This window comes from Chlorocebus sabaeus, chromosome 11 (genome assembly GCF_047675955.1).
Source record: "Chlorocebus sabaeus isolate Y175 chromosome 11, mChlSab1.0.hap1, whole genome shotgun sequence".
Classification (NCBI taxonomy): domain Eukaryota; kingdom Metazoa; phylum Chordata; class Mammalia; order Primates; family Cercopithecidae; genus Chlorocebus; species Chlorocebus sabaeus.
In genome coordinates this window covers 38,873,527-38,901,079 of record NC_132914.1, presented here as the reverse complement: position 1 = coordinate 38,901,079, position 27,553 = coordinate 38,873,527, and the positions used below count along the sequence as shown (strand labels likewise).

The 27,553-nt window shown below is 36.2% G+C and overlaps 1 protein-coding gene across 2 annotated transcripts in view; it reads right to left on the bottom strand.

Moving 5' to 3' along the window:
* Positions 1-27,553, bottom strand: part of PDZRN4 (PDZ domain containing ring finger 4) — a 412,077-nt gene that overhangs the window by 164,023 nt on the left and 220,501 nt on the right. Inside the window, exon 1 of one of the 2 annotated variants that reach the window (XM_073020626.1) lies at positions 3,986-5,782. The exons of the other annotated variant lie outside the window; for it this stretch is intronic. The gene's annotated coding sequence lies outside the window, so the exon portion shown is untranslated. Of the gene's footprint in view, positions 1-3,985; positions 5,783-27,553 lie in introns of those variants that run through there. 2 annotated transcript variants of the gene reach the window in all.

The following is a 27,553-nucleotide window of genomic DNA, read 5'->3' as shown; positions in this document are numbered from 1 at the left end:
AGCTATAACTACTTGGAAGAAAAAGTTGCTGATTATGTTGAGATCTGAAATTAAAAGTGAAGAAAGTGAAGAGTGAAGGACATAGCTGCTCTATTTTGTTTACTATAGGGCCTTGTAAAGAATTAACTAGGTTTAAAATGAAATGCCTTTTGATGTATTTTACTTGAAATAGCATTCTTGCTTCAATTAAGCAGTTCCCAGAAAAGCAATAACCCAGTAGGATCAAATAAGCCGGAATTTGCTTATCCTTCGAGTTCTCTGCATTGCTAAAAAGTCAAACTCAAGATGCAATATCTGTGCTTTTGTTGATGAGTGCTCAATAAACAAGGAACTCTGAATCAATTGATGTTTTTGTCTTTCAGCTGGTTAGAGAAGTCAGTCTTATCAATGACATTTCTCACTCACAGGTGCAAGTTGTACTAATCTAACCCATGACTAAAGCAGAGAAACCTAAGGGGAGGTGGTGTGTCTCTAAGGTGGCACGTGGGACTGCCATCTTTCTCCTTCCTTTTCACTTTTCCTTTCTTAAGTGGAAAGATGAAGGAAGTGGGGCTAGAAACGAAGACTAGTACTAGAAATAGGAGAGCTGTACTTATATCTGGGAGTAACATTGGTTTTATTTGTTCTAACCTTCTAGGCATTAGGTTGTAAAAACTTATGCTAGGCTGGGCATGGTGGCTCATGCCTGTAATCCTAGCACTTTGGGAGGCTGAAGCAGGAGGACTGCTTGAGCTCAGGAGTTTGACACCAGTCTGGACAACATAGTGGGACCCGTCTCTACAAAAAAAAAGAAAAAAAAAAAAATTAAAGCTCATTGTGGTGGCATATGCCTGTGGTCCTAGCTGTTCGGGAGCCTGACATGGGAGGATTGGTTGAACCTTGGAGGTAGAGGCTGCAGTCAGTCTTGATCACACCACTGTACTCCATCCAGCCTGAGTGACAGAGTAAAACCCTGTCTCAAAATAGAAAATATCCCCAAAAACCTACGCTTCACTTGCTACAAATTCCCAAGCAGATTTGAGTAACCCTTTCTCAGGTATCTCTGCACCCAACAGTGAGAAAAGGCATTCTGTCATGTTATGTAATTTCATCCTGACAACAGCCCTTTCACTTTTAAAGATGAGGAAATTAAGGCTGAGACAGGTTTAACAGTTAGAGCCATTAAGCCAGAGATTTAATTTGGGATTCCAAATTAAATCATTCTTTTCATTTCAATGCAGCATTCTTCCTCCTGGATAGGGTACCCGACAGAATATGCTTTTGATTCTGAATGCTAAAGAAAAGACTGCATCATCTGAACTGTGAATATGACATAATATTTTAGCATTTCACTTCAGCCTGGCCCCAAACAACATCAGAAGGCTCAACAGTAAAATGGTTGCACAGTAGATATGTTAATTATAGCATTGCCTATGATAAGGAGGTCTTGGTAGCCACTTATATTTAAAGGAAGACTTATGCACAAGTTTCAGAATATTCATCTTTATTTTTGTAATTATTTCATATCTATGTATGTATGTAAGTATCTGTGAGTATGTGTATTTCCCAGCATATGAGAATATGAAAGCTTTTAGGAAATATGTATTGCTTATGATTTCTAAGCAAATACACTAAAGAAGGCAAGACATGACCATGCCAAACAGAACACGAAAAATCGTGTTAGAAAGTATTCTGGGAGAAATCATATCTGCTATTGTTCACATTTTTAAAGTCTTTCATTTTCTCAAAAAGATAAAATGTTGAAATAGAGGTGTGTATGCTAGTATGGGTTGAATTATATCCCTCCAAAAAATATGTTGAAGTCCTAACCTCCAGGACCTCAGAATGTGATCTTCTTTGAAAATAGGGTTATTACAGATGTAATTAGTCAAGATGAGGTCATAATGTTTTCTGATCCAATAGGACTGGTGTCCATATAAGAAGATAGCCCCGTGAAGACACAGACTCAGAGAGAATGCTAATATGGAGATGGAAGCAAAATCTGTAGTCATGCTGCTCCAAGCTAAGGAATACCTGGGGCTACCAGAAGCTTGAAGAAGCAGTGGAAGTTCCTCCCTAGAGGCTTCAGAGAGAACATGACATCTGACATGTTGATTTCAGTTGTCTGATCTTCACAGTGATAAGGTGAATTTCTGTTGCGTTAAGCCACCCAGAGACAGCCCTATGAAATTAATGTACATGCTAATACTAGTTTTCTCTGAGTTTCATTGAGAATATTGAAGAACATATATTTAAATATCTGGATCTTAATGAGAATACAAAGAAGCTTTTCACACGTTGGTATTTCTGAATCTTCATTTATAAAGTGTTAAATAACTTACGCCAAAAAGAAAAAAATTGGTCAGAAATTACCTCATATCAGTAAGTTCTACAGTAATGGAATAAATGCATCTAAGAATGACAGATGAAATGTTTCTCCTCAATGCTCCTGTAACACCCTGTGAATCCCTCTGTCTACTTATCTTTTTCCCCAAATGGACTGGTAAGAACTTGAGGATAGATATCTTGTTTTTTTTGGGAATTTTGCACCTACCAGAGTACCTGGGGATCTGGTCAAGAATCAATAACTATAGATCCCAAATAAATAAATGAAGGAATAATAAAATAGCATAGATTTTAACCCTTAAAAAATATAGCTATAAGAGGCATTTAAAGTAAGAGGCATTTTTGTTTTCTAAAAGTATGATAAATTCCCTTTATTTACAGGTTATATTAATAGATAACTTTAAAGGGACATTTTATCATCTTCAACTCTTGTCATAGTTCTTATCTCTATTGTTACATTTAGAAATATAATCAATCTCCTCTTTCAAAATGCATTCCATAACAGAAATAGTTTTGCCTATGATGCCACTTGGATTCTACTTATATATCCGAGTAGGTTGGAAAATGTGTAGATGTTTTGAAAGGAAAAGAACAGAAGTTTTCATTTTTCATTCAAGCAAGCATTAATAATAAAAATGAATATCTTCTGGTCTCAAGAGTAATAAGGAGAAAGAAAAAGAGGGAGAAAGAAAGAGTGAGAGAATGAGAGAGAGAGGGAGGGAGACAGAGAGAGAGAGAGAGCAACAGAGAGAGAGAGAAATGTTTAGGAAGGAGAAAGAAAGAAGAAAAATAGAAAAACAAATAGTTTCTTCATTTATTCAACCAGATATTTGAAAATTTTACAAGAATATCATATTGTTTTTTGGAAAAAGATATAATATTCTGATTTCAAAAGTCTTCAGTAGACCTCAGGTTGTAAGAGAAGCCATATAATCTTTCCATCTTCTGTGCTCATATTCAGCATAGCTCTTTAGGGAACTATTCCTCCTTTGAATAAAATACCATTTCCACTTTAGAAGACTTCATCTCTTATGTTGAAAAGATGATGTTTTAATCAGTTCCCTCACACTCCCACTTTGAGAAAACTTGGACTCTGGAAACTTGCAGAAAGGGAGCTCCACTATGTGTACTTTACCAGAATGGCTTAAAATAAAAACCTGTTGTGCTAAAAGGAAAGCAATTTACAAACACCTTTATCTTTCTGTTTCAGAACACTTCTAAATTAAAAACAATAAGCTTTTCGTAATGCATGAATCAGTATCTTCTAAATGTCTCCACGAAGGTGAAATATTCCTTTCTTTATATAATACAGAATGCTTAATTTTTCTCTTCTACTCACTTTCTTGGTTTTAGTTCATCATGCTTTCTTATTTGTAATATCCATTTCCTGAAATTATTTCTGGCATTTTTTCTAGTTGATAAACACTGTCAAGGTAATTATTAAGTATATATTTCTCTACTCAGCTACCTTGCCTTATTATCAAACATCACACTCTAAAAACTAATTGTATGTTAAGTCAACGGGCTGCATGTTTAAGAATTTTAATTACTTTTCTATGATCACTTTATATTCTGTACATAACATCCAGGTAACACAGCTTCTACAATGATAAGCAGTTTAATTAGAAAGCTTAGATAAGAAAAATGCCTTTTACGTTACCAAATTTGTTCATGCCAGTCGCGTGATAACTTGGACTCGTCTTTTCTTGCAGAATTTTAAAATGTGAAATGTTAATATTAGGTGAACCTTACTTCCTAACAGTCTAGCAAATGCTTGATTAATATGCCATTTGGTTTTCTTCTCTTTTGTACACGTAAACACTGCAGTTGTAATTAGATTGCAAAACGGAACCTGCCTTTAATCTTTGTGCCAGTCCAAACAAACAAGTTTTTTCTCACACTCCTAACCTGGCACGAGAATCACAACAAATAGACGCAAATGTAAGCTGTGAGCTGCCAATAGCATGCCTGCCCTTTCCACAAACTGTCTCAGAGGATCGCCATTGATTTCCTAGTTATTATGAACATGAAATTATTGAATGACAGATGATAGAGTGTTAGGTCCTACAAGTATTTTCCCAAATGGGTTATCCAGCCAGGGTTGCCATGGTAACTATGCTGTTTGACAGACCTTCCCACAAAGAACCCTTTGCTCAGAATTCAGCATCAAATATCTCTCTGCTTACTACAGGCTCATGTTAAATCACAGAACTTAGAATCCTTCTTACAAAGAAAAGAAGGGTTTTCTTGCTGGCTAAGTTCACTCCGTTATCCAAAGTACTAGCCTAAAATGATAGTGAGATATTATAGGTCAGTGTTATCCCCAAGTGGATGAGGACTTTGCCAAGGGCTGAAACTTGTACTATTAATAAAGGTAGTGTTAATTCACAGAAAATAAATGAATAGTTCCAAGAGCATAAGGTCCATGGGGACTGTAAGTTCTTCATCATAACACGCAGCTCATTAGGAGGAACAATGCTCATCAATCAGGCATTTCTGGAACACCTAAAGGTTGTAGCATTTCTTGTCAGTGCAATATTCAAACTATGAACGTGAGTCGGGATTGCATTTTTCTCTTTCTTCTGTTGGTGCCACACACACACGGGAAATAAAACAACATTTTCAAATTAGAATTGTCTTTTTCTTTTGGAGACGGAGTTTCGCTCTTGTTGCCCAGGCTGAAGTGCAATGGCGCAATCTTGGCTCACTGCAACCTCCGCCTCCCAGGTTCAAACTATTCTCTTGCCTCAGCCTCCCGAGTAGCTGGGATTCCAGTAGTAGAGTCGCAGTCTTGCCATATTGGTCCAACTGGTTTCGAATTCCTGACCTCAGGTGATCTGCCCGCCTCGGCCTCCCAAAGTGCTGGGATTACAGGCATGAGCCACCGTGCCGGGCCAGAATTCTCTTTTTAAGCAATGCATTTTTAAGGGTAATTTTTCTAGTTGATAAGTCTCTTCCCCAATTTTGGGTTCGCACTCAAGAGATTGAAAATGAGAAGTCGTAAGCTGGACTGATCAAGATGAGTTGTCTCGAATGACTGTAAAACAGTAATTTCACATCAGAACAACAAATTGAGGACATCACAGTAGCTTGGTAATGAAGTAGGGAGCCACCCTCCTGCCAACAGTAGGCATTGATTTTTTTCTTTTATACCTTTTTTTGTTTAGTTTTCAACCAAATTGTTTTATTTTTCAACTAGATGTATCATTTCCTCGTTTTATTTTCTTCTCACTAAATATAACGTTGCTCTTAATAAACATTGTAAAAATTAAAGAGCTTTAATATTGTTACTCGTTAGACTTATCTAGTACTTGTATTTTAGTCTTTTGGCAGAATCATCACTCAAAGAAAAGCAGAAGTTAGGTTACATTTTGGATACGTTTGATTTTTTTATTATTAACATATTTTGGGTTTTTTTAGTTTTAAATTTTATTTATTTATTTTGGATACAGAAGGTACATGTGCTGGTCTGTTACATGAGTATATTCCAGCCAGGTAGTAAGCATAGTACTCAACAGGTAGTTTTTCAACCCATGTTTCCCCTGCCCCCCACCCTGCTGTAGTAGTCTGCATTGTCTATTGCTCCAATTGTCTATTGCAATTGTCTATTGGAACAATAGCAATAGACAATTGGAACAATAGACAATGCAGACTACTACAGCATTAGACAGTTGAACACACGTGGACAACAGACAATGCAACAGACAACAAACAATTGTTCCAACTGCATTGTCTGTTGTCCACGTGTGTTCAATGTTTAGTTCCCACTTATAAGTGAGAACTGATAAGTGAGAACATGTGGTGTTGTGGGAAGTCAGGGACCCCAAATGGAGGGACCGGCTGAAGCCAAGGCAGAAGAACATAAATTGTGATGATTTCATGGACATTTGTTAGTTACCCAAATTAATACTTTTATAATTTCTTACACCTGTCTTTACTGCAATCTCTGAACATAAATTATGAAGATTTCATGGACATTTATCACTTCCCCAATCAATACCCTTGTGATTTCCTATGCCTGTCTTTATTTTAATCTCTTAATCCCGTCATCTTTGTAAACTGAGGAGGATGTATGTCACCTCAGAACCCTGTGATGATTGCGTTAACTGCACAAATTGTTTGTAGAGCATGTGTGTTTGAACAATATGAAATCTGGGCACCTTGAAAAAAGAACAGGATAACAGCAATGTTCAGGGAACAAGAGAGACAACCTTGAACTCTGACTGCTGGTGAACCATATGGAACAGTCATATTTCTCTTCTTTCAAAAGCAAACAGGAGAAGTATCACTGAATTCTTTCTCTCAGCAAGGAACATCCCTGAGAAAGAGAATGTGCCCCTGAAGGTAGGCCTATGAACGGCCCCCTTGGAGGTGGCTATCTTTTACAGTCGCAACTGAAGGGATGAAATAAGCCCTGGTCTCCTGTAGCACTCCCAGGATTATTAGGATGAGGAAATCCCCACCTAGTAAATTTTGGTCAGACAGGTTGTCTGCTCTTAAACCCTGTCTCCTCATAAGATGTTGTCAATGACAATCCTTGCCCGGAACTTCATTAGCAATTTTAATTTTGCCCCATCCTGCGGTCCTGTGATCTCACCCTGCCTCCATTTGCTTTGTGATATTTTATTACCTTGTGAAGCATGTGATCTCTGTGACACACACCCTATTCGTGCACTCCCTCCCCTTTTGAAAAATCGCTAATAAAAACTTGCTGGTTTTACGGCTCGGGGAGCATCACAGAACCTGCTGACATGTAATGTTTCCCCCAGACACCCAGCTTTAAAATTTCTCTCTCTTGTACTCTTTCCCTTTATTTCTCAAACCAGCTGATGCTTAGGGAAATAAAGAACCCAAGTTAACTATCGGGAGTGGGTTCCCCCAATAATGTGGTATTTGGTTTTCTGTTTCGGCATTAATTTGCTAAAGACTATGGCCTCCAGCTCTATCCATGCTACTGTGAAGGACATGATTTCATTCTTCTTTATGGCTGTGTAGTATTCCATGGTATATATGTACCACATTTTCTTTATCCAGTTCACTACTGATGGGTACTTAGGTTGATTACAAGTCTTTGCAATTTTGAATAGCATGGCAATAAATATATGAGTGCATGTGTCTTTTTGGCATAATGATCTATTACCCAGTAATGAGATTTCTGGGTCAAATGGTAGCTCTGTTTTAAGTTCTTTAAGAAATCTCTTAACTGCTTTCACCAGTGGCTTAACTAATTTACATTCATACCAGTAGTGTATAAGCATTCCCTTTTCTCTGCAGCCTTGCCAGCATCTGTTACTTTTTGACTTTTTAATAATAACCATTCTGACTGGTGTGAGATGGCATCTCATTGTGGTTTTGATTTGCATTTCTCTGATGATTAGCGATGACAAGCATTTTTTCATATGTTTGTTGGTTGTTTGTATGTCTTCTTTTGAGAAGTGTCTGTTCATGTCCTTTGCCCATTTTTTTTTTAATGGGGTTGTTTATTTGCTTGTTGAATTAAGTTCCTTATCAATTCTGGGATGAACAGTTGGTGAATATTTTCTTCCATTCTGAAGGTTGTCTGTTTACTGATAGTTTGTTGTGCAGAAGCTCTTTAGTTACTAGGTCCCACTTGTCAATTATTTTTTTTTGCAATTGCTTTTGGGGACTTAGCCAAAAATTATTTGCCAAGGCCAACGTTGAGAAGGGTATTTTCTAGGTTTTCTTCTAGGATTTTTATAGTTTGAAGTATTACATTTAAATCATTAATTACTTTTTGTATACAGTAAAAAGTAAGGGTACAGTTTCATCCTTCTTCAAATGACTAGCCAGTTATCCCAGCATCATCTGTCGAACAGGGAGTACTTTCCCCATTGCTTGTTTTTTTGGCCTTGTTGAAGATTAGATGTAAGCGTGTGACTTCATTTCTGAATTTTCTATTCTATTCCATTCGTCTGTGTGTCTGTTTTTGTAACAATACTGTGCTCTTTTTTTTTTTCCGTATAGTTTGAAATTGGGTAGTGTGATGCCTCCAGCTTAGAATTGCTATTCATGCTCTTTTCTGGTTCAGTATGAATTTTAGAATAGTTTTCTTTTCTCATTCTGTGAAGAATGATATTGATAGTTTGATAGGAAGTACACTGAATCTGTAAATTGCTCTGGGCAGTATGGCCATTTTAATAATAATGATTCCTCTAATCCATGAGCATGGAATGTTTTTCCATTTATTTGTGTCATCTCTGATTTCTTTCAGCAGTGTTTTGTGGTTTTCCTTGTAGAGAGTTTTCACCTCCTTGGTTAGCTGCATTCTTTGGCATTTCCTTTCCTTTGTGGCTATTGTAAAGGAGATTGTGTTTTTGAATTGACTCTCAGCCTGGACGTTATTGGTGTATAGCTCTCTGGGAACTTTTATCTCTGTGCTCCAATGTCTTTGGAATTTCTTTCACGCTGTCTCATAGATGCCATGCTACTCACATTTCTATGGCCATGTTTACAGTTGGTCTTCCGAATCTGTGGGTTTTGCACCTGTGGATTCAACTAACCACAGATCAAAAATATTTGAAAAAATAACAATACAATAATGTAGAATAATATAAATAAAAATGATATAGCATAACAACTATTTGCATATCATTTACATTGTATTAGGAATTATAAGTATTCAAGAGATGGTTTAAATTATGTAGGAGGATGTGCATAGGTTTTATGCAAATACTATGCCATTTTATATAAAGGACTTCAGCATCAGCACATTTTGGTATTCCCGAGGGCTCCTGCAGCCAACACCCCAATGGATACCAATGGACAACTGTACTCCCTTCTTATCACATATAGCTTACTGCAAATTATCTTTATACTTATCCATTTATTGGGTCTATATTTTGTTTGGTATTGCACTTTTTGTGATTTTTTAGAATTGCATTTCATATGCCCGGTACCAAAAATTAATTAACAAATATTTTGAATGAATAAATTGTGTGCTAGTATTGAATAAAATTTACCTAGCATCTCAGGGGACTCTAGTAAAGATTCTCTCTCACTTATTATCAGAAAAACAATCTCACGACTGTTCTAATTGAAATGTAAAGCCAAATTTTTCAGTAAGGACTGAAATATACTTACTCTTTCCTGTCATCCCAACCCCCACCAGAACCAACCTTGTATTTCTAGCACTTTTATTTGCTTATCATATAAAGAGAATATCCTGTAACTCCTAGGATCCAAAACCTTGGAGTAAGGGGCATATGTGATTTATGTGGAAGACTTTTTCAAAACAGCCAAAATATTTCCTCCCCCATCTCTCACGTTCCTGATGGAAATAGCTCATATTCAACATGTATTTGGGGGAGCAAAAGAGGTTTCAAAATTCATTTTTCTAATTCTACTGTTACAAATGGTCTTTCCAGCTCACAACTATTTTTTACAAATGAAGTTATGATATGAGAGGGTAGACATGAAAATCAGGGCAAAAAAGCCAGCCAAACAAAAAAAAGCAGATATTTTCCCAAACTTTCACTCTGAGATTTCCTAGCCACTGTGGCTCAGTATTAAGTGTGTGGGGAGAACACAAGTTCTCATCACATAGCTGGATGGTTATATGCTGCCTATTGCTGTGAAGCTGGGTTTAATTCAAATGAATGAGCAGGAGGAAGACACTCAATCAATTCTGAATTATTAGAAGTTATTATGGCTTCCCTTTTTAGACTTCTAGAAACAGGAGCAATTATAAATCTGGCTTGAATTATTACGCCAACAGTGAGATCTATGTTATCACAAAATATATCAATTCCCTAAATTTGATGCCACGATATTAGCTTCTCTTTGCAATTTAGCTCATGTTACACACAAAACACTATGTCAGGTGCTGTGTGGACAAATAAGACATAAGATGCTGACTCTGCCCTCAAAGGGCTTACTTTTTTGTTTGTTTGTTTTCTTATACAAAACAGAAAATAATTTTTTACCTCTAATCAATCATAAGTAAAAAATCATTGGTGATCTTGACTTTCAAGAGAGTATTAGTGCTCAGTAAAAATATATGTGTATGTGTACATATATACACACACACACGTATACACACATACACACATGTATGTGTGTGTGTGTGTGTGTGTGTGTGTATATATATATATATATTTTTTTTTTCCTGCTCCAGGAGTGGGAGGAGTGGGAAGAAGTTACAAGTGTGGTGAGGGAGTGGCACATCCATAGGGTGTTTTCATGCTGACTTCAAGGGATAGACAAAATTTTTTACATGAAGAGAGAGAAACGAGGGTGGGACCTTGCAGGTGAGGGGCACAGAATGTACAAGGCCCTGAGGAATTTAAGGGGTCACACAATGAAGAGGGTGACTCATTTTTGGCTGTTTTGGCATAGTCTTGGGAGAACTCTAGGAGATTAAAGATGGAGACTGGGGGACAGATCACAGTCTTTTTGTGACGTTCTACAGACTTTGGAGTTCAACTTGCAGATAATGTCAGTGTGTTTATGTTGGAAAGGAGAGATTCTGCCGACATCAGAGAGGCTAGACTGAATGACCAACAGGAAACATATTAGAACAAGGTAGATAAAGTATGGAAAACATTTGTACAAAAGTGAAGACTAGAATGGCAAAGAAGAGATGGATTCAAGAAGCCCTATGAAGGTAGCAGTCTGGCTCAGTGAAAACGGTTGAGGCAAGGAAGGAAGAAACTGAGGAAGATTCTGAGGTTGCTAACTCGATAATTAATGGAAAGTAAATGTAAGTGAAGAGAGCATTTTATAAATTATACATTCATGATAAACTGTTAAATTTAGTATACAGCACAATGTAAGTGAAACTTTAAAAGAAAACTGAAACATGCTTATTAGATATGTTAGAGAAATTGATGTTACTTTTATGAGCTACTGGAGAGAAACTTTCAGTTTTAAACAGCTTTCCTTAGTTCTTAGTACACATTCATTGTTTCCTAATAAGGGAAATGGTACAATTTATTCATTTGGCTATGATCATGCAAAATGTCGAGTTGGTGACAATTTGTATCTTCACGGGTATATTTAACTTATTTAGCAAGAAGATCAAGGGAATAAATTATTAGGCAAAATTTGTAACATTTACACAGAATACTTCAATAGACTGTAAGTGGATTTTTTGCTATACACCAAGTACATTATGATTAGCCACCTCTTTGAAAGGTAAACATTTGAGTAATGAGAAAGAATTTTTAAAATGCTTCAATATGAAATGAACGAGAATGTCAACTACATCATAAAATCCAGAATTTAACAATACAATTCAAAAGCCAAATAACAGTCAGGATTCAGGCCTACCTCAAAAATGCAAAGGATATAAATGCAGGAAAGCAAAGGAGGGCTAATTTTGGCCAAGTCAGCTGTATTTCCCTGGAATGAATTTAGCTTCTTGAACATTTTTATAAAAAGATGTTTTACGTTACTTGTAAAGCAACATCTGTTCCTAAAGGCACTTTTATAGGATAAGTCTTAATGAAATTATTTTTCATTGAGGGCTAGTTTAGATTCCACTGTAAGAAAGAACCGAATGATGCACTGGGGCAGTTTTACGGAGTTGTCTTCCCCTGACTACATCCCCCCATTCACTCCATATTTCTCCCTCTAGCTGTAAGCTGTAAACATTTTAGGGCTTTGTGATAGTCCCAGAACAAAACAGAACATATGTAGTATATTTTCATACAGGAAGAAAAAAACCCAAACCCATGAGGTCCTAATTTCTAAAGTATGCCTTCTGCCCAAAATGCACCCTTGATGGTGCCTCGAAACTGTTGCAAATCACTTAACACAAATTATTCAGGTTTAGATGAATCTGAAGCCCCATCAGAAGAATATTAGTGGACTATTTCACACAGAGCCCAATTATATGATTTCTATATCATTCCCTGACTACCTACTAAAATTTTGCTGATATTAGCCTATTCAGAATGCCTTTCCGGTATTTAAGTACCAATAGTGTCTACTACAAAATTCATCCATGGTTTCTGTCAGATTTAAGTTAAATGCACAACAGGGAGAAAAAGCTGCTAGAAAACTGCAGATTCAGTGGATAAAGAAACAAAGAGATATATTTGTGTATTGCTCTCATATTCTTGCAACCAGCACCTGAGTTATCTGATGACTGCTTTATAACTGAAGGCTGCTCCAATATCCCTTTCGAAAAGTTGCACAATAGATCAAGTTTAAAAGAGAACAATATCTTACATATGAAGCTGGTACAGAGGGCCAAGACATTCTCTCTCTTTTCCCCACCCCCTCCTTTTTACTGTGCCCTTTGCAGAATGTATGGAGCCTTCCTCGTCAGGCCAAGAGAGAAGACACTTCTGCATAAACAGAAGTGATTGGATTCTACCCTAAAAATGAAAAACCCATTGAACAATTAAGGAAGGAATATAAGGGGAAATTATTGATTTCTTTCTCTTGTGTTAATGTCAATATTACATATCACTATAGGTTGAAATACTTTTTTCTTTTTTTGAGACGAAGTTTCGCTCTTGTTGCCTAGGTTGGAGTGCAATGGCACAATCTTCACTCACTGCGACCTCTGCCCCCTGGGTTCAAGCGATTCTGCTGCCTCAGTCTCCCAGGTAGCTGGCATTATAGGTGCCCACCATCACGCCTAGCTAATTTTTGGTATTTTTAGTAGAGATGGAGTTTCACCATGTTGCCCAGGCTGGTCTCGAACTCCACACCTCAGGTGATCCACCTGCCTTGACCTCCCAAAGTACTGGGATTACAGGTGTGAGCCACCACGCCCAGCCAAAATACTTTTAAAACTCTATTAATTTGTAAATTTTTAAGTGTGTACCATTGAGAAAGAAAATAAAAGAAATCTTTAGCAAGTTGGCAAAATAGGCAGAAAAAATAAGAAATTGAATATAGGGATACAATTCACTATTTGAATTTTAACACGCGTATGCTTGCCTATGAGTATTAAATATGCATTATATATGTATATAACACCTGTTGACTGAATTTTTCTTCTTTTTTATATACCTTGGTCACTGTTATTTTTGGCAATCAATCTGTATTATTTGTATAATTAAAAATAGTGAATAAATTTAATGCATCAATTTGGTGTTTTTGAATTGCATACTTTTTTACTACATATAATAAATGCTTTATTTTTAGACCTTTCTAGTTTTCTATTTTTTTAACTAAGATCCAATAACTCAAATCCTTAAAAAATAATTCAAATAAGCAGAAGGATTGATATTTTTGAAAATGCTTGTTTTACAGCTGAGAATGTTTTACAGATGAATTTGTACAGATGAGATGAAAACAGTTTATTTGAATTTAATCTAATAAAATCTTAGAATTAGAGCACTAAGGGAAGAGTTTCAGATTAATTAAGTTATAATTCATGCAACCAAAAAATACTGAGCACCTACTGTGCATCAGATACTGTTGTAATTTCTGGAATAAAAACTTTTATATTATAATTTACATATAGCAGGTATGAAAGAAATGAGAAGAAAAAGCTTTATCATTGAATTTCTACCCCCTGGGTGACTGAATAGGCTTCAGTTGTGATATAAATTAAAGAAGTGTAACATCTAATTTTTAACAAAAGCACAAAAAAATTACTAAATGGAAGTTACACACAAGTTACATCTTGCAGCATTTGTAAGTCATTATAATTCTTGATTCAAATCATTATTGCTAAATATATCACCATGAATCTTTTGGTTATGATTTAATCTGTTCATTCTGTCAGGGAGCATTCTGATATTTTGCCAGAAAAGGGAGAACAGATCAAGGTCTTTTCCTTCCTACTTCTTTCTCTTCACTTTCTTTTCTAACTTGAACCACTTTTTTTTTTTTGTCTAATCACTGACCTCATCTACACTTTGTCCCACTTTCCCATTCCTTAATGACGTCTTCAGCAAATCGCATAGTTTCCCAGTCACCTTCAGTTGTTAAAAATTATATTTAACGTAATTTAAAACTCTAGTTTCATGATTGCTTTTAATCCACTCTTTCTCAATGCCAGCTAGACTTGTGATTTGGGAGAAATGAAATGAGAGGACATGGGGTCTGCAAATGGGGGTGCTTTTTAAAATGTATTATCATATCGAGAGTAGGTCAGTAATAGTAATAGAAGGCAAAATTTCCAAAACATATCATATGGCTCAGGTTCTTTGCTGGAAGCATTTTATACCTCAATTCTTCACATCATCTCAGAGACCTAAATAGGTTAATAACCTGCCCAAGGTCACCCAGGCCATAGGCAGCAAAGTTCAGATTTGAACTTGAGTTCTTGTGACTCTAATGCCAATTTTTTTAAAACAATGTTACCTCTCTTCTCTATAAGCGGCAATTTTGTGTATCTTCTACCATAAGACACAGCCTCTAGGGATAGGATAACATATAGTCATGTAATAGAGAAAAAATATAAGTGACTTAAAAAGTAAACTATCACTTTCTAATAATAGTACTATTAGTTCTTCAAGGGCATAGAGACCAATACATAACAGCAAAACTTTAAAATATCCATTGGCTAGAGTTGTTTTTGATTTGTAAGGGTAAGAATAACCCAGAAAACAAAATGAGGGCTCTTAACATTTCTCTGGATTTTCCCCAAAATTTAATGTACTAAAAAAGATTGAATTCTAAAAACAATTAAATACAGCATTTTTTTTTTTTTTTTTTTTTTGCCCAGCTTACCTTGTCAATCCTATTAGAAGAAACTCTAATTAAGACTGGAAAAGTGGTTATTTTATCTGCCAAATGAAAATAATTTAGTGCAAGTTAATAAGGGTTGGATTATTACTGATTGGCCATTTTTATTCCAGCTTGTTATAACAGTAGAAATTGCTTTCAAAAGACATACTAGTTTTGCCAGGCATTTACAAGCATAGGGCAAAGCAAGAATCTTTTGTTGTGCCTATTTTTGGATTGAAAATAGGACAGAAATCTGCTAGAGTACAAAGCTAAACACATCCTTAGAAATCACAACTGCATGTAGCGTGAAGGGAGAGAGAGGTCAATGAAGTAATTCCAGTATTTTATTAGTGTTTTATTTTAACACAATGTCATTCATTTAACAAATCAAGTATCAGTTTGGAATTTAAAGAATTTACAAATACAGTTATCTTTAAAACAACTAAGCATTTATTGCTTACAAGTAGAATATATCCACCAAACTATACATGCTACTTAAAAAATGTATTTTATGGGCAAGAGAATAAAAACTAAGTATTGTAAACACTGTATTTGGGAAGTTTTGTTTTTTACTTTACACGAAAATGATTTTCAGTCAGTGTTTCATCACAAAGTAACAGCTAGCAAGAGTGACTTTAAAATTCACTCTTGAATACCTGACATTCTCACTGCGCACACACTTAATCTTTTATCATTTTCTCCAAATATGTTTCAAAAATACAAAGAAATCACATTGTTTCCAAAATACTTTTCAATATGATTCTTCAGCAATATGAAGAAATCAGAAAGTCTTTACATTCGATCTTCTAGTTAAAGAACGTAATACAAACAGACAATGAAAACAGTCATGGATATAAAGAACTATGTAGTTTAATTACAAATGTGAATAGAAGTGTATCTTGGAAGTAGATCTTCCCTCAGTTCAGTTTTCTGATGACATTGCAGCCCCAGCCGACACCTTGATCAAAACCTCACAAGAGATTCTAGGCCTAAAACAGCCAACTATGTTGTTCCTGAATTCTTGACTCATGTAAATTGTGAGCTAATAATGTTTGTTGTTTTTAGCTGCTAAAATTTTGGGTAATTTGCTACACAATAATAGAAAGACAAATACAGATTTTGATATCTGGAAATTGTGTGCTGCCATAACAACAATAACAACAACAACAACAACAATAGCAAACACTAAAATGCAAGAGTAGCTTTTGAATCAGGCAGTGGGCTTTTGGGAGAGTATTAGCAAGAGCCCAGCATGCCTTGAAGAAACCATCTTATGATCTTTGATAGGACTGTAGAGGATAATTTTCAGGAAAGTGAGGTAAATATCATAGGAAACTAGAGGAAAAATAATACTTATTACGGAATTGCAGAAAACTTTCACAGCCCCTTTACCTGCAGTAACATGAAAATTAATAAATTGGCTAGTAAAAATGTGATGATCTAATTAAGGTCATTTCCAAGCAAATTATCAAAGATACTTTCTGGGTTCTTTTTGCTGTTTATAGTAAAATGCAGCAGAATAAAGATGAACTGGAGGAATGACTGGTAAACAAAAGGAGGTGAAAGTTGATGGTTTTGAAAATTCTTACTCTTTTTATGTGGTACATGATGATAAAATTTAAAAAATGGCTTCTGAGAAAAGATTGAACATAGGGTACTACCAAGAAAACTTAGTTCAAAGATAAAGTAAAGGGCATTCCTATGAAATCTTTTATTAAGATATCACAAGAATCTAAGGTAGTGTCCTAATATATTATTCAGCTTAACAAAAGGCCTCTAATGAAATCAGTGTGTGTCCAGTCTTCCAAATAAACAATAAAACTTCTAGAAAAATTTAAAGTGTTGTTCCTCAGCTGAAGCCTAAGGTAAAGATAGGTATACTTGGAAGATGGTTTTGAGTGTGACTTTTGTATAATGGAGTGGACACCAGTAAGTCAAAAAAGACCCAAATTTTAAAAGAATTATAAATGTATACACATCATTAGCTTATACTGAACAAAGCAGAGATAACACAAAATGAAATATGACTTTTGGACTTCAAATATTCAACTTGCTGGAAGCAGGAAAAGAAAATGACTCAGCTGTAAACATGTGCAAACTTTCATGAAAAACAGAGGATTATTTCAAGCCCAGAAGATGAAGCCAAGATCCAAGGAAAATCATTCCCAAACTCTGAGACCCAATCAAATAATTTCAGAATCACTATGGACCAGTGACTCCTTTATGGCTCCCATTTCTCTAATTTTTAAACAGGAATGCCTATATCAATTACAATATACCTGTTGTACTGTTGTATTTTGGGAGTGTGGGGAGCAGATACTTTGTTTTTTTAGTTTCACAGGTTTACGTATTAAGAGGTATATACTCAAGAGGCTATATTTAAGGATCTATAGCAGAAGAGACTCATCCACACCCACACTTGATATGGATGATGAAGTTCCAAATTTAGAGTTGATGTTATAATGAAATGATACTTTTGGGACCCTGGACAGTAGTGGGTGTATTTAGCATAGTGGGAGCAATGTAAATAATTTGTGGTCAGAAAGTGAACTGCAGTGGTTTAAATAATTATTTCATACTTTTTCCTCCAAAAAGTAGAGCTTAATTTACCCTTCCTTGCTGGTAGTATGGACATTCACTTCTAATGAATAAAAAGTAGCAGAAGTGATGGTATGCCACTCTCAAAGTAGGTTAAAAAAAGAATGTGGCTTCCGGTTTGGCGCTCTCTTTTTTGCCCTTTCTCTCTCTCTCATCTCTCATTCAGTCACTCTCTTTCTCTCTCATTTACTCTAAGAGAAGCCAGCTTCCATGTTATGAGAACACAGAAAATCTATGGTGGTGCCTGCATCGCAAGGAACTGAAGTCTCTGGTCAACAGGTAGTGAGGAACTAAGACCTCTAACAACCACACGAGTGACTGTGGAAACAAAATCTCCCCAGTGGAATCTTCAAATGAGATTGTAACCTTGGCCAATAGCCTGGTCAATCTCATTAGTAACTCTGAGCCAGCTAAGATGTTGCTGGATTCCTGACTCACAGAAACAGTAAGATAACAATGTTTGTGTTTTAAGCTGCTACCTTTTGGAGCAATTCGTTATGCAATAATGGAAACATAATACACTGTAATTACAAGGTACATTTTGTAGATTCTGCTGTCATACAAAGTCTTACAGATTTCACCTGTATCTCTTAGAAGGCTGTCACTCTTGGAACAGCATCTTTGGGAGTGTCTGGCAATAGACTGAATATATGTATCCCCCTAAGATTCATATACTGAAATCCTAACCCCCAGTGAGATTGGATAGGAAGTCAGGGCTTTGGTAGGTAATTAGGTCATGATGGAGAACCCCTGATGAATGGGATTAGGGCTCTTATAAAAGGAACCCCAGAGAACCCTCTCACCTTATTTCCACCATGTGAGGATGCAATGAGAAGACAGCTGTCTGCAACGCAGAACAAGGCCCTCACTTAATCTGATCATGTTCGCACTCTGATCTCAGTCTTCTAGCCTCTGAACAAGAGAAATACATTTCCACTTATAAGCCATTCAATCTAAGATATTTTGCTATATAGTGGCTCAAACTGACTAAGACATGTTCTGATCTGCCATGTAAGATATTCCTCTACCCTATAATTGTCATTGCAGAGATGCTACCTGTACCTGGCTACCTAACAGCCAGGTGTTCTGGTTATCAGTTCCAGTTGAGCCCAGCTGCACAACCATCCTGAGAAGGTCCCAGGCATGTGCCTCCTGCTAAGGCACCAAGCATGGGAGTGAAGTGGTCTTGGGTCCTCCAGATTAGCTCACCTTCCAGCCAGATATCGTTAAGTAACCTCCGTCACCCCTACATAGAGAAAATAATCACTCTGCAAGCCTTGCATAAATTCTTAGCCCACAAAATCATGAGACATAATGAAAGAGTTGTTGTTTTAAACTGTTGTTGAGAACCTGTTATACAACAATAGATATCTAGAACAGTTGCTGTTTTAATTCTAGGAAAAGCATTCTTTACACAGCAATGCATAATAAGAAAAGCTACATTTGTTTTTTATTTTAGAAGGGTTTCTAGATCTTTCCCGAGTTCGTAAGACCTTAGGAAGCCATATAAAGCCATATATATAATGAGTGAGGCGTCAGCATCCTACCATTCAGTTTTTTAAATATGTTCTTGCTACAACTAATTGGGTTTCACAGCAGCTACACATAGCCATGACAATAATGCAAACCTTTTAAATAAATCTAATATGTTTGTGCATTTACCCAGCAAATATTTATTAGCCTCAGACTAATTAGAGTGTTGAAAAGGAAAATTATATTATATAACAAATTCTGGTGCTATACAACTACTGCATGATTTTAAAAGAGGAAAAAGTACTACTTCTAAATACTCACTGCATGGTAAATCCTATAAATTGAAATCAGTGCTCAATGAAGGAACCAAAGAAAGGAATTGAAGAATTTAGTGGAATAGAAAATATTTTCATTCCATAGGCACTGGTGATAATGAGAACACTAATGCATTGTTATCATGCTTAACCTATAATGCCTGGGGCATAGCAGGTACCCAATAAGTCTTTCTGAATGAATGACACATTTGAATAAATAAATAAAGCATATGGTAGTAGAATGCAGTGGCTAAGAGCATTGCTTTGATTCCTGTCTCAAGGCTAATTGTAAACTTAGAATATTTTCCTCCACTATCTGGGCTACTTTGCCTTTTGGTTTGGTGTTCAAAACACAGCTAATAATAAAATGTTTCTTGGCAGCCATTTTCTACTGTACATGTAGTTTCATCAGGTATCTTGAGGAAAGAGATGGCTGGTGAAGAAGAGGCTTGTAGTGCTCCCACATACTCCAAATATAAAATAATGCCAACTATTTCCAATAGGATTCAATAGGTGATAGCTCACTTTCTTAATAACTTCTGGCATAATTAGGATGTACGTAAGGGAAGGACATTCCAAAAGGAATAATGGTGTGAACACAAGTCCACTGGAAGGAATACCCATATCATGTTCTGGTAATATGGAGCCTTCTAGTGCAATGTATTGCAATCAGCAGTTGTGAACCATTGACAAGCTGAGACATCAAGTTAGTGAAATATAGCCAGCCTTTTAAATGAAATATTGAAACCTAATATAATATACGTATATATTATAGAATAGAAAGCATTGAAATGAATCACATGAGATAGGAGTAGGTCTTTTAAAAATAATATTTATTTCTGATGTGTGTGTGTGTGTGTGTGTGTGTGTGTACACTGAGTCCCAGTGAATAAGCTCTTCTTTCTCTGGGGGTCATGATCAAAGAAGCATAAGAATCATTGTCCTAGAGGAACATCAGTGGAAGCCACTGGGGAATCTTGAATAGCAGGAACCAAAGCCTTTATTTTATTCTTCTATCACAGCAAAGCCTTTAGGACAGATTCATACTTTAATTCACCTCTAAGTGTTGAATTCACAAGAGTTCTGATATCAGTACATTTTGTGTGACCTAATTTTGCTAAGAATTACAAAGGACAAGTTTCTCCATTTTAGTGAATATGACATCTATAGCATAAAGCTATCCTGTAACCTCTTGTCTTTTTCAATTTTACATATTCTCCTTAAAGCCCTGTGCTACTAAGAACGATTTAATAGGATTTGAAACAAACACCACTCCAGGGCTTCCTCGTCTTCATCACTTGTTGATTTTTGACTGTGACACTTATTCAATTAGAACTGACTCACCAATCATGCACTTCTTCGCTAAAGTCAGCCTTCTCACCCCAGAGAGAAAGGCTATTCAGTTAGTAAAGATTTTTCAATGAACCTGGGGCCAAAAAGGAAAAAAGAAATTTACAGTGTTAAAGGATATAAACTTGTGATTGGGGGAGGAGTACATCTCAAAGACTACATTTTCCCTCATATTATGACATCCAAGAAATTGGTGGGTTGGAAGAGGGTTCAAAAATAATCATTTCAAAATGTTCCTGATTGTGAGATTATTTAATCTGTTCCTTGACACAGGCCTCAGTAAGTAAGGTGGCTCAAGCTCTTCCCAGTTATCATGTCAATTCTCTCTTGGCCACAGATTCCAGGTGACCAGAAAGTCCACCTTGTCATGTGTTGGTTATACGGTGAGCTTGGAGAGAGCAGGACTTGTTAAGATTGTCAAGTACCATTCATAAATTTATGCCTACGGAGTTGTTCCTCCCTGGAAGGGAACCAAATAACTCACGCTTTTTGAAAATTGCTTATGACAGCTTTTCAGTCTGCTTTAGGCTGGTTCTTTGGGGTGATTTGTATTTTCATATACTACTCATACATTAAAAAATTTACACCTGTCAGATATTGACAGAGTGCCTCCATCCCTAACCTTCTTCAGGGGGGCACTCTTTGCTTCCAGACATTATCCAAATAAGTTTCTATCAAGAGTGAGGGTGACATAGCAGGTGAAGCATACAAAATATAAAGCATGCGAGTACGGAATTTTAACAAGAAACTAAGTCTTTGGACTTTCTGAGGGGAAGAAAGTTGTAAAACTCTGGGAACATTTGAAATTGCATGTCCAGCCATAGGCTAATAGTGGGGAGAGACCATTATTCTAGTTGTAGTCTAGAATTTACAAAGTTTGTTTTATTGTTTGTGATAGAATCATATTTTCTTCCTACATCTGGGACTTTTCTTAGTATTAGAAAAAAAATAAGACTATTCATAGTATCTTCCTTCTTTGTTTTAAAATAAATGACAATAAATATTATTGCCAAGTTGTTTGCATTAGTTATTTGGTTTTATTTGCTTTTGAAATTGCTTGCACCACAGGAGCTTGTAAAATCTTACCTCCTGCAGACCACTGTTATATTATTCTTGCCAACAACATACTGGAATTTAAGACTATGTTGAATATTGATGGAATAATATGTTATTTAGCCCAGTTAGAAGGATATGTATAATCTAAACCCCAGAAATCATCGATTTAGAAAAAGCTTTTTCTTTTCTTTTTTTTTTTTTTTTTGTTGTTTTTTTTTTTTTTTGTTTTGTTTTGTTGCTTAGGAGTTCTCAAACACCAGACTACCAGGTGAAAATAGCATTTTACTTAGAGAGTATGGCACAAAGTTCTTTCAGAAAATACCCTCTAGCTCGTTCTCACTCCTTAGAAGGTCATATGGGTTGCTTGGGGGTGGGGAGCAAAACAAAATAAAACAACAATAACAAATAAGCAGCCCAATCAACTTGGGAAATAAAATGGTACAGGCAAAACATTAACGCAAATATCTCAGGCTGCATTTGATGAAGAAATAATTAATATTCATTTGAACATAAAAAATTGTTTTTTATACTCATCGTGGTTATAAATAACACCCCAGCAACTCTTCTGGACAGTAATACTTAATTACCCCTGCTCTTAAAGTCTAATAAATGGCTAGATTATCAGTGTTAAGCGTACACAATTTGTCAATTGTAAATTAATGTTACTGAAATTATCACGGTCCTCAACTACAAAAAGGGTTTTAATCTCAGGCACCCACCCAAGATTTACCATCCTTTCTTTGCCAATGACATACCAATTGTTGAATTATTGGCTTTTAGCCATTAATTTATCTTATTTTAAGAATAATCTGTCATTTTCGAAATTACCTAACGTAAGAGGCTACTGAAATCCCAAAGTGCTTAAGACTGGATTATTTGTACTCTGAGTGTAACGGTGAATGTCATGATTATACTCGGTGTTTTGCAGAAGGTGGTAAAATCCAGCAGAACCCGTGAGTGGAAATGTCTGATCACGCTTCCAGGTGAGTCCAACTTCCATTTGACCTCTTTGTGCCCAGCAAGAAGGGCAATAGCAAAGGAGAGTTGGAGGGTTGAGAATTGACAAGTCATAGTCCATAAACAGGGAACAGTGTATGGAAACCTGGGGTCACATGATGCTATAGAGATAGTCAAGTATCTCAGTAGACATTCAACTCACTTTATTTCTAATATTATATCTACACTGCTGAGGGAGTGACAGATTGCAGAGTAGATTGCACTAAATAATTTCTAAATCTCATGAAAATTAAGAAAGACTAATTAAAGTCAAGATAAACATGATATAGTAGATTACTGGTCCAGAAACAAGTAGATATGGATTTAAATCTCCCTTAGCCTTAACTAGCTACTTTCTAAATTCCCTTTCATTTATAAATTCTGGAATGGCAAGCTGTACTTGCTTACATTTGCAGACCATCTTTTTGTTCCAAATTAGGGCTTCATTTAAAATCCTAGAGAATGTCTTTAAAAGATTTTGGTAATAAAACGGGATGTGCTTTTAGTATTTTAAACATTAATTTAAATTTACTAACTGTAATTAGATGTTGCTCCATTTAGGAACATATTAATGTTCTCATTTACAGTGTTTTTTATATCTTATGATGGGCCTTTTGAGTATACTGCATTTTAGATCTAAGCATTTAAAAAGGAGTCAAAATTCTTAATTTGAACTAACATTTATTTTCTCGTACTTTTTCAAATAATCGTAAGTACCTCCAGAGACATTTAACAATCCAACCATAACCATCTATGCCTATGACATGTGAAATTATCTCAGCCATCACAGCCAACTTTATAAAAAGTTTCATCAGTGTCACTGACGAGCCAATCAGTTAGTCATTGATATTTGCTTATTACCATCCAGAGAGAAAAGTACCATGAGTATACATGAAGAAGACATAGTACACTGTTCTTACTCTTAAAAACTTACAATAGCTTTAAAAATAAGACAAATACTCAAAAAAGATACCTAATATTTGAAGGTAACTGGCAAAGATACCGTAAACTCAGTAAATGGAAGCTGCATCCTTTTAATTGCTTTAACCGAAAACTGTATAGATACCTTTGACTTTTTTTCTCTCTCCTACGCAAAATCCAATCCTTCTGAATCCATCTTCCAAATTATGCAGTTTCTGAACATTTCTCACCATCTCCATTCTTGACAATTTCTCACCTATACTACCCCAGTAGATTCTGAAACGTATGCCTCCTTGCACTTTTGGTTCCTTACAGTTTATTCTCAAAACAGCAATCAAATCAGAAAAAGGTATAGCAGATATCACAACAAGTTTGCTCAAAAGCCTCCAGTGGAGGCGGAACTTGCAGTGAGCTGAGATCCGACCACTGCACTCCAGCCTGGGTGACAGAGCGAGACTCTGTCTCAGAAAAAAAACAAAACAAAACAAAACAAAAAAATCTCCAGTAGCTTTCATTTCAGTTACAGTAAAAGCCAAAGTCTTGACAGTAGCCTACAAAACACTTCAAAAATTTGGCTCTTGCAATTCCTCCAACTTTCCTTTCCTTTTTTCTTTTTTTAAAAAATCTTTTATTTTAAGCTCAGAGGTACATGTGTAGTTTGTTACATAGGTAAATTTGTGTCATGGGGGGTAGTTGTACAGATTATTTCATTACCCAAGTATCAAGCCTAATATCTATTAGTTATTTTTCCTGATCCTCTCCTTCCAACCACCCTTCTCACTCTGATAGGCCCCAGTGTGTATTGTTCCCTCTATTGATCCATGTGTTCTCATCATTACATGTGGTATTTGGTTTTCTGTTCCTGTGTTGGTTTGCTAAGGGTAATGGCCTCTAGCTCCACCCACAACCCTGCAAAGGACATTATCTCATTTTTCTTATGGCTGCATAATATTCATGGTGTATATGTGCCACATTTTCTTTATCCAGTCTAACATGGATAGGCAATTAAGTTTGCTCCATGTCTTTGCTATTGTGGATAGTGTTGCAAGGAACATACGCATGCATCTTTATAATAGAGTGAGTTATATTCCTTTGGGAATATATCCAGTAATGGGATTACTGCGTCAAATGGTATTTCTGTCTTTAAGTCTTGAGGAATCATCACACCGTCCACAATGATTTAACTAATTTACACTCACACTAACAGTGTGTAAGTGTTCCTTTTTCTCCACAACCTCACCAGCATCTGTTATCTTTTGACTTTTTAATGATAGCCATTCTGACTGGTGTGAGATCGTGGTTTTGATTTGTATTTCTCTAATGATCAGCGATGTAGAGCTTTTTTTCATATGATTGTTGGCCGTTGTATGTCTTCCTTTGAAAAGTGTCTGTTCATGGCCTATGTCCATCTTTTTTTTTTTTTTTTATATGGAGTCTTGCTCTGTCACTCAGGCTGGAGTGCAGTGGCATGATCTCGGCTTCCTACAACCTTCACCTCCTGGGTTCAAGCAAGACTCCTGCCTCAGCCTCCCAAGTAGCTGGGACTACAGGCACACGCCGCCACGCCTGGTTAATTTTTTGTATTTTAGTAGAGATGGGGTTTCACTGGTTGCGAACTCCTGAGCTCAGGCATTCCGCCCACCTCAGTCTCCTAAAGTGCTGGGATTACAGGCATCAGCCACTGCACACGGCCTATGCCCACTTTTTAATGGGGTTGTTTGTTTCTTGTAAATTTGTTTAAGTTCCTTATAGATGCTGGACAGTAAACCTTTGTGAGAGGAATAGTTTGCAAAAATATTCTCCCATTCTTTAGGTTATCTGTTTACTCTGTGGATAGTTCATTTTGCTGTGCAGAAGCTCTTTAGTTTAATTAGATCCTATTGATGAACTTTCACTTTTATTGCGATTGCTTTTGGTGTCTTCATCGTAAAATCATTGCTCATGTCTACGTCTGAATGGTATTGCCTCAGTTGTCTTCCAGGATTTTTATAGTTTGGGGTTTTAAATTTAAATCTTTAATCTGTCTTGAGTTGATTTTTGTATATGTTGTACAGAAGGGGTTCAGTTTCAATCTTCTGCATATGGCTAGCCAGTTATCCCAGCATCATTTATTGAATAGGGAATCCTTTCCCCATTGCTTGTTTTTGTCGGGTTGTTGAAGATCAGACAGTTGTAGGCGTGCAGTCTTACTTCTGGGTTCTCTATTTTGTTCCATTGGTCTATGTGTCACTTTTTGTACCAGTACCAGGCTGTTTTGGTTACTGTTGCCTTGTGGTACAGTTTCAAGTTGAGTACTGTGATGCCTCCAGCTTTGTTCTTTTAGCTTAGGATTGCCCTTGGCTATTCAGGCTCTTTTTGATTCCATACGAATTTTAAAATAGTTTTTCCTAGTTCTATAAAGAATGCAAATAGTAGTTTAATAGGCATAACATTGAACTTATACATTGCTTTGGAAAGCATGGCCATTATAACGATATTGATTCTTCCTATCCATGAGCATGGAATGTTTTTCTATTTATTTGTGTCATCTCTGATTTCTTTGAGCAGTGGTTTGTAGTTCTCATTGTAGAGATCTTTCACCTCCCTAGTTATCTGTATTCCTAGGTATTTTATTTGATTTGTGCCAAAGTTTGACTTCTTCTCTTCCTATTTGAATGCAATGGATTTCTTTCTCTTGCCTGATTGCCCTAGCCAGGACTTCCAGTACTACATTGAGTAGGAGTAGTGATAGAGAACATCTTTGTCTTGTGTTGGTTTTCAAGGGGAATGCTTCCTGCCATTCAGTATGGTGTTGGTTTGGGTTTGTCATAGATGGTTCTTATAATTTTGAGGTATATTTCTTGAATACCTAGATTATTGAGAATTTCTAACATGAATGGATATTGAATTTTGTCGAAGCCTTTTCTGCATCTATTGAGGCAATCATGTGGTTTTTGTCTTTAGTTCTGTTTATGTGAGGAATCACATTTACTGATTTGTGTATGTTGAACAAACCTTGTATCCCTGGGATAAAGCCTACTTGATTGTGGTAGATGAGCTTTTTGATGTGCTGCTCGACTTGGTTTGCCAGTATTTTGTTGAGGATTTTTGTATGTATGTTCATCAAAGTTATTGGCATGAGTTTTCTTTTTTTGTTGCATCTCTGCCAGGTTTTGGTATCAGGATGATGCTAGCCTTATAGAATGAGTTAGGGAGGAGTCCTTCCTCCTCATTTTTTTGGAACAACAGGGATGGCACCAACTTTTCTTTGTATATCTGGTAGAATTTGGCTATGAATCCATCTGGTCCTAGGATTTTTTTGGGTGATGGCCTATTTATTACTAACTCAATTTCAGAGCTCATCGTTGCTCTGTTCAGCGATTCAGTTTCTCCCTTGTTCAGTCTTGGAAGGGTGTATGTGCCCAGAGGAATTTACTAGTTTCTTCTATATTTTCTAGTTTATGTGCATAGAGGTGTTTATAATATCCCCTGATGGTTGTTTATATTTCTGTGGGGCCAGTGGTAATATCCCCTTTGTTGTTTCTGATGATGTTTATTTGAATCTTCCCTTTTCTTCAACCTTACTTTCTACTGTGTTTTCTTTGGTCACTCTATTCTAGAACACCGGCCTTCAAATAGCCTAATAGCATGCCCACTTTACTTCACTTTAGCTGTTCCTTCTGTCTGGAATATCTTTCCCCTGTGACATTTGAAAGGCCATGTCCATTGTGCTTCCTTCATTCTTTGGCTCAAGTGTTGCCTTGTTTATCTGATCTTCCTTTTTAATTCTGCAACTCCTTTCTAGAATTTCCTATCACCTAAACCTTGCTTTGTTTTTCTTTAATGTACTTATCATATTCTACTATAGAGTATTTTTTCCTTACACATTT